Raw genomic sequence first — 12,027 nt, 5'->3', positions numbered from 1 at the left:
CACTTCTTTTAATCTGTTTTTGCTTCATGTGTTTATAAAACTTAGTAAATGTGCCATCAAAGCATAAAGATAAAATTATTCTTCCTTACGTTGTGGCCGGTTTAATTTATTGCGCTGTTTCTTCAACAGGATGCTAAAAGAATGGCATCTGTTTTGCTGCTGTGTTGTGTAAGTTGACCATGAACCCCCACATTTTTGTTGCAGGGAACCCTCTCTCTCAGGAGAAAAAAATTGCCCTCTAATATTTATGCTTTGTTTTTTCCTCAGCCTCCGGACATAGATAAACTGGATATTACTGACTTCCAGTCCAAACGAAGAAAGGTAAGAACCAATAATGTCTTAAGCTGAGGTAGATAACTTTTTCAATGCTTTATCACTATTAGAAAAATTTTCTCAAACCTCAGTGACAACATAGACATCAAATCAAGTTAATATTGGCATGTATCCACAGTAGATGATGGGCTGTGAAGATTACTCAGGTTAAGAATTATGTTATCTTTGTAAGTTGAGAGCAACAACTCTAGAACACACCAAGTCGTTTTATCTTGTCCCCCAACTTGGGGTGAAGCTGCATATTAAAATTCCTGTTGAGGCAAGTTTGCTCTTGAAGAAATGATCACAAATAGAAAAATACTGATTGAGTGGTCATATAGACTTTGTACAGACTTCCGTGTTCATTCGGGCACAGAAAACTAGTTTTTGTGCTTTTTATCACCATTCAAAGTAAAGAGGAGGAAAATTGTTAATTTCCGACGCTATAAATCTTACGCTCCTAAATTCCTATTTGGAGGTAGCACAGAACTGGTGATAATGCTGTGGTAAAGCATGATTTCCTTTCATTTTCTTTAAAAAATGAAAACTAGTCATCTTTTTTTGATGACTTTAGTTAGGGGTATCATTAAATTGCAAAACTGTACCAGGCAGAATAGCTCTTGGTGTATTAAATGCCTAACTGGGGGAATTAATATTTTTCATTTTTACCTTTAAAACCAGCGATGAACCATCGTTGGAGTCTGATAAATTTTCCATAAAATTAAATGGGCATCTCTTTCTGCGAAAACATCTGTGTTTCCAGTATCAGTCTGAGTGTACAAATGACCACTTGTTAAGTGTATGGGCTTCTTAGGCTGGAAATCAAAGTGGACAGTAATACTGGTTGCTTATTGCTTTTAACTCTTTCAATCTCTGTATTGTTTAGCCAGCACAATCTCCATTTGGTAAAGTTCTAAAATGAATGTAGCAGCAACTGCTTAGTTTTTAGGGGGGTAGAGGTTTTTTTTTTTCTTTTTCTTTTCCGACGCTATAAATCTTACGCTCCTAAATTCCTATTTGGAGGTAGCACAGAACTGGTGATAATGCTGTGGTAAAGCATGATTTCCTTTCATTTTCTTTAAAAAATGAAAACTAGTCATCTTTTTTTGATGACTTTAGTTAGGGGTATCCTTGGGCTTATTAAATTACAAAACCCTTAGATGACCACTTGAAGATCAGGTGACTGAAGGAAATAACAAGATGTGCAAACTTTTCATCTTCTGTTCTAATGAGCAAAGGGACAGTGTCTCAAGAAGTTTCTGTGCTAATTCCTTGATTGGATGGATGTATAATTAAGTTTACAATCACTTCAGAGTTTACAAACATCTCAGATTTCCTGGACCATCTTTTCACCATCTGCCAAATTACAAGGGCATGGAGAAGTGAAGTATATCATAAATATTATCCAAATAACTAAAACCAAATCTGGTGTGAATTCTCAGTTATATTATAGCAATACACCTGTGATAAGGCATTAAGAAAGATCTGCCAGATTTGCAACAGAGAGCCTGAAATTGTCAGCCACTAAATGAATGTTGCACGCAGCTGTCAGTGGGTGAAAGGAGATAGATTGTCTATTCATAATACTAGAATTCATAATGGTGGCGGGAGAAGGGTAGCCCGTGATGAGAAGCAATTATTTGCTGAGGAGACGATCGTGTGTTTTCCTGCTAAAGTGAACATGCGGTTGACGGAACACTTGTGCACTCAGGCTAAACTTCTGCAGTGGGTAGCAGTGATGTGGTATTTTTCTTATTTCAAGGAGCTGTACCAGGCAGAATAGCTCTTGGTGTATTGAATGCCTAACTGGGGGAATTAATATTTTTCTTTTTTACCTTTAAAACCAGCAATGAACCATCGTTCACTCGAAGTAGATTTGTGAACTTACATAAAACATGTCTTATTCAAGGTTTCAAACTGAATGTAATATTTTTTAGAAAGATGTATTTTTATATACTTTAGAGAGAGTGTGAATTCTATTACTAAGAGCTGGGAGATACTGTGAAATTAAAGCTGCAGCGTAAACAAAAATTTCCTGTTGGTATTGATTTGAACAATAGCATGCTTCCTAAGACTGTATTTTCTGATCCTTAAGACCGCAGGCGGAGCCATCGGTAAATCTTGTAGCCTTTAGGGTTTGTTTTCTGTCTGACAGTTCAGTTAAGTCAGTTTTGCAGAACACGCAGTGGTCTGTGTTAAAAATTAACTCTGGTCTGTGAAAATGCTTTGAAAAGGGAAGTCAAACCCACTACTTGAAGTGCATCTAATGCACATGTAAAGCATTGGATCATATTTTAATGAATGAGATTATTGTAAGACTGACAAGTTGGTTTTTTTGAGTGTGTTCTATTGTTTGTGTAACTTTGAAGAGGGAAAATGTAGGGAATGTGAAGCCCAGAAGCCTGTATAATTAGTTGCTTAACACTTCGAATGTTAAATTAATGAATTAAGCTACTGAAAAAAAAAAATCACAGTGTGGGCAGAGGAAAAGATAGGAGCATATTCTAGGAACATGGGTTATTTTAATTATGGTAGCATGAATTATTTTGTCTATGAAGCTAACTGCCAAATTTTGAAATGGAATTCAGTCAGACTTTGGCTACTTATATATAGCTTTATGGATTTCGTTACTGGTTTTCTGGTGATTTCCCTCTACAAGTTGAACGGTCTTCAGAATTTTCAAATTGTATTCACTGAGTGCCAAGACCGATGGGGGGAGGTTTATAGTTCTGTAATTTGTTTTCATCAATAAATATTGGAATTAATTTGGGTGGACGTAAGGATAAATTGATTGCTGTTTCCCTTTCAAAGCTGGAATCCCAGAATGCATTCCAGCCTCCACCTGTTAAGAGACTTGTGACACCAACGGTAAACCGTCAACCGACGCGTTATACGCGGTATTCTGAACCATCACCGACTTCAACTACTCAGTCCAGCAAAATTTGCCAGAGAGTAGACACAAAGTTCCAAGTGAGTACGTTTTTGAGTCCTTATGTGCCTGTTTTTTTTTTCCAGTCTTGGAATGTTTCTCAAACCAATTGTTATCCTATCTTTGCAAAAAGTACTGATAGTATGTTTGAGGCGAGCTTTAAGGCAGTGGGAACCATTGTGAAATAGATTGAGCTTTTATGGATTTAATTCTGTTTTTGGAACACTCAGTGTCTTGTGGTTGTTTTCACGATGTCATGATGTGCTATTGAGTCATCCTGTTCTCAGTGAAAGAATATTAAAAGACAGAAATGTTTTCCTTTTATATTCTCATGTACACAAAGCTGTCACTGATGAAACATGCTCGTGTTCTGTGTAAACTATTCCAGGTGAGCTATGTGCTCCAAGTGAGAGTTCTGACAATGTGCTGAGTTATCGGTTTTGATTGCTTTGGAGTAGATGGAGTCTAATAAATTTTCCATAAAATTAAATGGGCATCTCTTTCTGCGAAAACATCTGTGTTTCCAGTATCAGTCTGAGTGTACAAATGACCACGTGTTAAGTGTATGGGCTTCTTAGGCTGGAAATCAAAGTGGACAGTAATACTGGTTGCTTATTGCTTTTAACTCTTTCAATCTCTGTATTGTTTAGCCAGCACAATCTCCATTTGGTAAAGTTCTAAAATGAATGTAGCAGCAACTGCTTAGTTTTTAGGGGGGTAGAGGTTTTTTTTTTCCTTGTTTGTTCATAAATGACAGAAAACAGAAAAGTATGTCCCTTTTACGGGGTTGGTAAACACAAGTTTTGATGAAAACTCTCCCCCCCACATACACAATTTTTGTCATTTTGTTTAAAATAATTACTTTCTTTGTTAGAGGATTTGACAAATTTGATTTAGTGTTCTATCAGTTTGTCCTCAATGCTGAGTGAAGCAGTGTGCTTACTTTAGCCCCAAAATTTAACTGAACTGTACCCACAATGCTGAATTAGGGAACAACGTTAAGTAGGTGAGGTGTATTCAGGGCTATAAAATTAAAAATAAATAAATAAAATAAAAACCACAAAAAACCACATGAAGTGGTTGTTGGTACTTTGTGTATTCTGTACATATTCAGCTAAGTCTTGAACTAAACTTAACTTGCAGGGGATGAGAGAGAAGACTTTGCCTGCAGAACAGCGAGCAGAACCATCTGAAAGGTATGACATCTATTAATTTAAAACTTACTTGAAGGAAGAAAGACATCTCCTTTTTCAGTACAGTCTGCACCTGAAAGGTGGTGACAGTTCTCAGTAAAAGGAATGGGAAATCCAATGAAAATTTTGTATTTTGAGGGAGCTGCAAAGTCTGGATTGTGTTTGAAGATCAATAGAACTTTGAGAAAATTGTTGTTTTTATGAAAGGAAGGAAGATGAGCAAGAATAAAAGTACTGATACACCACTTTTTATCCCAAGTTTATCTTCTGAGTAGGATACGAAGATGGGAAACAAGGCACGTTATAATGCTGTATCCACAGAAAGGATCTTTGCTATTGGAGGCCTAATTTTTTCCTTCTACAGGAAATATGGCTCATTTTGTAGTTTGACTAAATCTGTAGCGTTACAAATTTTGCTTTGACAGATATTTCATGGTTTATAACTCAGTTTACTTATAACAAAATAATTTGTCCCTCCTAATGTTCCCTAGGGGAAAAGCTATTAGTTTTAGCTATTTAATTGCTTGCAGTTTGAAAGCTCTGTCCTAATGGGATGATTCTTTCTGAAGTATTCTTTAGAAGGTGAAGTAGGGGAAGTGAGTTACAGTTCAGGAGGATGTTTATTGATGTGTTTTTTTCTTTATTTTTTAAGCAAAAACATGGAGGAAGATTTATGATTTATTATTCTTTTTTTTAATACTCCTTTCATGATGAAGTTAATTGTCTGCTTTGAGTTCACATGAAGACCATGTGTTCTTTAGAATCATTTGAGGCCAAATGCTAACTCATCTCTAAAATAAAAAAAATCCAGCAGAATTAATTGAATTTCTTCTTGAGGAGACTGCTTTGTGTTATACTGCTTTCTTGGTTTAGGTCAAATGAGTTATCCTCCAGATAATATTGATGGCTCTTCCTTCTGGGCAAATGGTGTTTTGGGTAATAATGCTTGAGTTAAGAGACTTTGCACTCGGTTTTTAGGGGGTCGCTCTTTTCAAAGAACAGTAGCAGGGAATTTTGTTGACTCTATGCTCATCTGCCAAGCAATTCTTATGTGACCATGGGCATTCTTTGGCTTGCAGAAAGAACTCAACACTTTGTTTTGGCATCTAAAAGTTGGACTTCACAACAACCACCTTTTTAGGGGTGGAAGCGACTGGCTTTAAGGTTCTGGTACAGGTGCAATCAGGTGCTGGGTTGTAATTATGTTTTTTTCAAACTGTTCTAAATTGTCTCTGTTAGAACTCCTTTCTACTTCTCCATTTAGGAAGGAGATACAGCAAACTCATACTGCTTTTGATTTCGTTCACAAAGTTTATTGCAGTGCCCTACCTTTTGTTTGTAGAGTAGGTAGTGGTGGTAGTGTTTTTTGTGATGCTGGTCTCTGTTGGGTGCCATGTTCTGGAGCAGGAGCACCACACTGATCTGCTGGCAAGAGTCCCTTTGGACAGTTGAGTTGGAATACTCAGTAAATCTCTGGCCCACCAATGCTATATATCTATGTGTGTGTGTGTGTGTGTATATATTTTAAACCTGAGTCCAATTGTAGATTAGACTTGCTTGAAGGCTGACAATTGTCTTTGCCCCCTTGAAGCTCACAGGTGTTAACAGAAAGAGGAATATGGGCTGTTATGGGCAAGCGATAGTTGTCTGAATGAAGATCTATTTTGATGTAAGACTTTTTTCAGAATTCTAATGGATTGACAGTTTGGATTAGAGAAAAGTCTGAGCATCTGCCTTAGGGATCTGTCTTCCTCTATGCAGTTACAGTGCTAAGCAGGCTGTTGTCAAGTATTTGACAAGTTTAGACCAGTTCTCCTCCTCAGTATTGTGGGAGTTTGACCTGGTGTCTTCCAGTGCGATCTAATGCACTTCTGTACTGACTGACTGATTGGCTGCAAGATAAGCTTTGATGTCACGGTTTTTCCAGGCATACTTCATTTTCTTGCCATAGTACTTTTGTTAGAGTTATTCCCTATTCCACTTCTGGTTTGGGTTATTTTTTCCCCATTTCCTCTTGGATTAGGATATCTTTCTGGTTTTGAGCTAGGCTTTTTTAAGTACCAGAAAAACGCCTTTGTATGCCTTACAAAAGGGATCTGTATTCATGTCTGAAAAGACTTCTGGAATGTTGGCATACCCAAACACCTCTGCTGTTCCTGCTGATGGCCACATGAAAGCCAGAGCTGCTTCTGAAGCTTAGGCCATATTACCTTGCCACACAAGTCTGAGGCGTCCCTATTCTATCAGAGCTGTTGGCAGTGTTTCCCATGTGTATGTGTGCATATGTGCACTCTTTCTGTATTTTTGTGAGCTGTTCTTTTATATCCCTGCAAAAGATACACGTGCATCGCAGAATCAGAGAACCAGTCCTATTTAAAGGAAGCACTGGAAAATAACAATCTAAATCAGCTCTTCTATTTCAGGTCTTCTGGCTTAGTCATTGTTCCCGTGTGAACGGTGCACTTATGTATGTCCTTTTCATTGCTGCTGTTAATAAAGTTTTTCCTATTTAGAACATCAAGTATTTACCAGCGTTTAGCAACTTGTGAGACAGCTTTAGTTTTTTTCTGATCAGCAGGTTTCAATTCTAGGACTAATAACAGCTCTAATATCTTGAAAAAAAAATTTGGCTGGTAATTTTTTTTTCTCTTGTTTCCCCCAACTTCTGTACTGTCGTGTGCTAGCAATGTGACCAGCTACAAATTCAGTACTGCTGCGTCCAATGGTCTGTCTTCAGGAGTGAGTAGCGGAGGTGGCAAAATGAGAAGGGAAAGAGGAATACACTATTTATCAAGAGCTGTACAAGAACAGGTAAGTGACTCTTAAATTAATTGCTGTCACTGAGCTTACTGAAGTAACTAGCTAAGTGTGTCAGTTTTATTGCATCATAGTAAATTATAACAATACCGCTTTATTTTTGCATTGTTTTTGTTTTCTTGTGGGTTTCAGAGCAGGCTCCAATTGATTTCCTGTGTTTGAATACCTGAACTTTGCTTATGTAATTTTGAAATTTTTAATTCTCTTACCTTGGAGATTCTTCAAACTATAACATTTCTCGTTAGCAATTGAATGAATGAGTCCTAAGAAGAGAAGTTTTGGTGAAGGTTTGTATAGTTTTTCTACAGGAATGATACTTGAAACGAGTGCCAAGTATAAAAAGAAAAAAAAAGCTTAATTTTTGGTTTCATATTTAAGTCATACAGAAAGATACAGGCCAAGAGTGTGAAAAAGAGTAGTAGAAGAGAGCATTCTGCATGTCTGCTAACGATGACTCAGTTTTTGATACTCACCCAACTCATTGTGAGAGAGTTTTTTTCTCATTTTAATAGGAAAAATCTATTCCATAAAACTATGACCATGAATATTCAGATTATTTTTTCTTTTATTGGATGTTATATAAGCTGCCTGTAAGTTAATTTAAGTATTTACGTTAACATTAAGTATTTAATTAATATTAAGTTAATATTAAGTATTTAAGTTAATTTAAGTTTCAAATCATTAAATGGGACTTCTGGATGATGCAATATAAAGAAATCGTAAACACTGTTGTTTATTCCTGTAACGCAAATAAAATAATGGTCCAAATATCAAAAGTTCCATAAACTTTTCAAATCAAAACTGTGAAACAGATGTAAGCTACAGGATGCACTGAATATCAGTAGTACCAACTTACATCCCTGCCTAGTCATTTCTAAGTAGATCATGATAGTACTGTACAAATTTTGGTCAGATTTCCTATGCCATTTAAAACATAACTCATCCAATCTTAGTAATCGAATAAAGTAAGTGGCAGGGATGAAAATTGAAGTTGTTAAGAGGCTGTTTTCTGATTTTTATATTTGCATCCTGATACATGGTATAGACTGTATTTACCAGAACACAATCTTCAGTGCTGCTAGTCTGACTTTCTTTGGTGCTTTTTGTGTTTGGTTTGGTTGTTGAACCTACCTGCTTCTTTAAACATTACCTTTTTCCACGTTCACTGCTGTAGTGACTTTAGAAACTTTGGCAGCTATCCCGCCTAATTTTGCAAGAGGAACACTTTCTCACTTGTCTTGAGAGTGTACTCTTAATTGAAGCCATGCGAGGGTAGTTAGAAAGGATGATGCTTCTCCAGAGCTTTGATGACTAAAGTATAGAAAAGAAAGAAAAAAAATGTGATCTGTGCGTCTCTGTTCTGCACAGGTTTTGAGTTAACTTTCAGTGTTCTTGCTGTACAGTTGTTGAATAGAGTATAATGTGGAAGCAGGCCTGCCATAAATTAAAATGACGTGGTAGACAGAGGTGGGGAGATCGGGATTTCTTCTGGAAACTTGCTTTCTCTTAATTTGTATGGATTTTTGTTCTATTTAATTTTGTTAATAAATTGGGTGCGATGGGGTGAGAAAGTAGTATGTCTTGTATAAGAAAAATTAAAATTTGCAACTTTAGGAAGTGGAGGAACCAGTGCTACCGAACATACCCCTACTCATCAGTGCTGCATCGCTGCCTCAGTTCAATTCTAGTTTCGTTGGTAGTAGCGCTGTCTCAGCGTCACCGAGCGCTGTTTCAACAGCAGCAATGAGCACGGCAACTCCAGCAGCTGCGACGGGCATGGCAAATCCATCAGAGGTGGAGGGCATGACAGATCCATCAGAGGTGGAGGGCATGACAGATCCATCAGAGGTGGAGGACTTGACAGATCTATCAGAGGAGGAGGTGGAGGACATGATTTATACAACGGCGACGTCAGGCATAACGTGTTCAACAGTGCCCTCAGGCTTGACATGTCCAATAATGGCGGCGGGCATGCCATACCTGCTGATGACAAAGGACATATCAAGGTCAACAGCGGCAACGACAAGCGTGGCAAATTCAACGGAGGCGGCAGGCATGGCAGATGCAGCAGCGATGGCGGCGGGCAAGGTAAATCTTTATGCTATAAATAATGTTTACAATGAGTATACTGCTTTATTGCGAGTTGACTTTTTCTGTGGTGCTCATGAAACTAACAAATATTAGTTTCTACGCAGCTGAATGAATTGGGGTTGTATGCCAGTTTGGGGAAAAAGGCATAAATGTTTTGATTCTGCTTCTCTCAGTCTTAGAGCCTGCCAACTCCCATTTAACGTGATTGTATAACTGCTTCAAATGCTGTGGAAGTCTGCGGGGGAAGGGGGGTGTGGACTTTATGCCAAGTTATTTATAGTGGTTTTGGCAGGGGTAGAGTTAATTTTCTTCGTAGTAGATGATGCTGTGTTGCAGATTTGTGAGCAAAACAGTGTTGGTAAGGCACTGGTGTTTTAGCTGTTGCTGAGCAGTGCTTACACAGTGACAAGTCCTTTTCTGTGTCTCACGCTGCCCTGCCAGCGAGGAGGTCGGGGATGCACAAGAGGCTGGGAGGGCACTCAGCCAGGACAGCGGAGCCCAGAGGACCGAAGGGATATTCCACACCATTTAGCATCGTGCTCAGCAATAAATGCTGGGGGAAAGAAGGGGAAGGAGTGGGGAGTATGTACAGGGTTATGGCATTTGTCTTTCCAGGTAGCCATTACATGCGATGAGTCATTAATGCTACCTCAAATTTAACAACTTTACTTCTTTACTTCCAGTTCTTTTCCCTGTTCCATTTGGAGGGAGTGAGCGAGTGGCTGTGTGGTGCTTAGTTGCCTGCAATGGTTAAACCACAACTTTATTTAAGTTATTAAATTAGAGGTAACGTGGTCATATAAGCCTCACATAGAATGAGCCTAGGGTGCAATAATTGGCATATTATTGCAATAAAATAAACATTAATCTGTTCCAGAGTACTTGAAATATTTTTTGTACGGTTTGAAGTAGACAGCTGCTTTAACATGTTGAGGTGTTTGCTGAAGTTCTTGGAGTATCATTGGGCTGAGTTTGCCGTTCTTCAGCTTCCTGGCTTGCTTTTCCGTGCATTTAGACCTAAGTAGCATCTCCAGCTTTTCCTCTCAGTTTCTGGAATTTGGTTTTGAAGATATTGTCCTATACCCACTTGGAAACTTCCCTGTGTTTTATTATTACTTTTATCTGCAAAATAACTCAAACATCAGGTTTTTCGACGTCACTGCGGGACTTCTGTTGGGTAGTGAATTCAGGTAGTTGTTGCTCTTAAATATAAACCTTTAATTCTTTTGAAAATACAGATACAACCAACAAGTACTGTTAGCAGTCCTGAGTTTGCATTTTCATCTCCAGTTGTGAAATCTACTGAGGCAGAAGTGCTACCTACGTCTTCTGTAAGTAAAATAATAAAGGAGCTTGACTTTTTTTCTTAGGCATTTAGTAGGCTGTTGCAGAACACTAAAGCAGAATCTGCCTTGATGGAGAAAAGTATGTAGGCTTCTGGCTTATAATTTGTCATTCAGCATGCGTGCTACAAATGTGAAGAGCAGCTTTCAGATTTGGTTTTGTGTGTGCATTCGATTGGAGTTCCTGTGGCTTGAGAATCTGAAAAACCTCTCTTGTTCATAGCAGATTGGGTTTACATTTAGTGTTCCCGTTGTAAAATCGGCAGAACTTTCTGGACCCAGTGGTACTCCAGTGACGCCCTTTCTTACCCTAGGTAACTGAAACTTTAGCACTTCAGATCTGAAGTGCTGATTTTCCTTTTTTTCTTTATTAAATCTTCAATCTGTCCTGTCTGCGCATGCTAGCAATTCCAGGCAGTGTTGGACTTCTGCAGTATTTTTCCAGTGACAGATCTGCTTTTATATTTTTTTTTTGTTTTGTTGCTTTTTGTTTTGCTTGTAATCATAAAGCATTGCAAAGTAAGTAGAATTTGTGAAGATTCTTATGTGAGAAGCATGAAAGCTGGAAATTCTTGTTTCTAACAAAAGTGAGTATAATCTGCTCTAACTAGGTCACATTGTGAAAGCTGTTTTTGTTTTCTTTTGTTTCAAAAGACACCACCACCTCAACCAACATCAACACACAGAAAGAGGAGGTCAAAGATTTTGCTGGTGGTCCCTTCACCACTGCCCACGTCTTAAAGGAAGGAAGCGTCTTAGACGTTCTAAAAAATCCTGGAGAGATAATGAACTCCTTTTAAAAAGATGCTGCAAAAAATACGCTAGCATTTTTTATTAAAAAAAAAACAACACACGACTTATGGTTAATAGAGTATCTGCTATAAATATGAATGTAGGAGAGCATTACATTAAGCGCTGCGTTTGTTAGGGTGCATCTGCCCCCTTCTATTCTAAGTGGTGTTTGTTGCTGGAAGTAAAACTGCAAGATGAAAAGCAGATGGGTTGCATCTCCTTTACGTGTTAGGATGTAATTGTAAATGAGGTACTAAGAGAATTAGCCAGATAATCGGTGTTTCATTTTAAGTAAATACAATTTGTGGAATTGAAAAGGAAATGTTTGTAAAACTCAACACTCCTGTCCCACCTTCAGCCCAGGTGAAGAAAGAATAGGAAAGAGCTTCAGTTCCAAATACATGGCGAAAGCTGCGAATCTTTGGGCCTTAGCTTACAATGGCTCCTGTGGATTAAAATTTAAACTGCAAACAGAAGTGGAGTGTTTTACGTTAAAAACCCTTTTCTGAATTTTGTTTTTAAGCAATTGCAATTGTTTTCAACAGTTTCA

At 38.0% G+C, this 12,027-nt stretch overlaps 1 pseudogene across 1 annotated transcript in view; it reads left to right on the top strand.

The window, feature by feature from the left end:
• Positions 1-12,027, top strand: part of LOC310891970 (nuclear pore complex protein Nup153-like) — a 36,620-nt pseudogene that overhangs the window by 9,052 nt on the left and 15,541 nt on the right. The window lies entirely within an intron of this gene.

This window comes from Anser anser (genome assembly GCF_964211835.1).
Source record: "Anser anser genome assembly, contig: HAP1_SCAFFOLD_171, whole genome shotgun sequence".
NCBI classification, from domain to species: domain Eukaryota; kingdom Metazoa; phylum Chordata; class Aves; order Anseriformes; family Anatidae; genus Anser; species Anser anser.
Note: the sequence above shows the minus strand (reverse complement) of the source record. Positions and strands in the feature narration are given on the sequence as shown.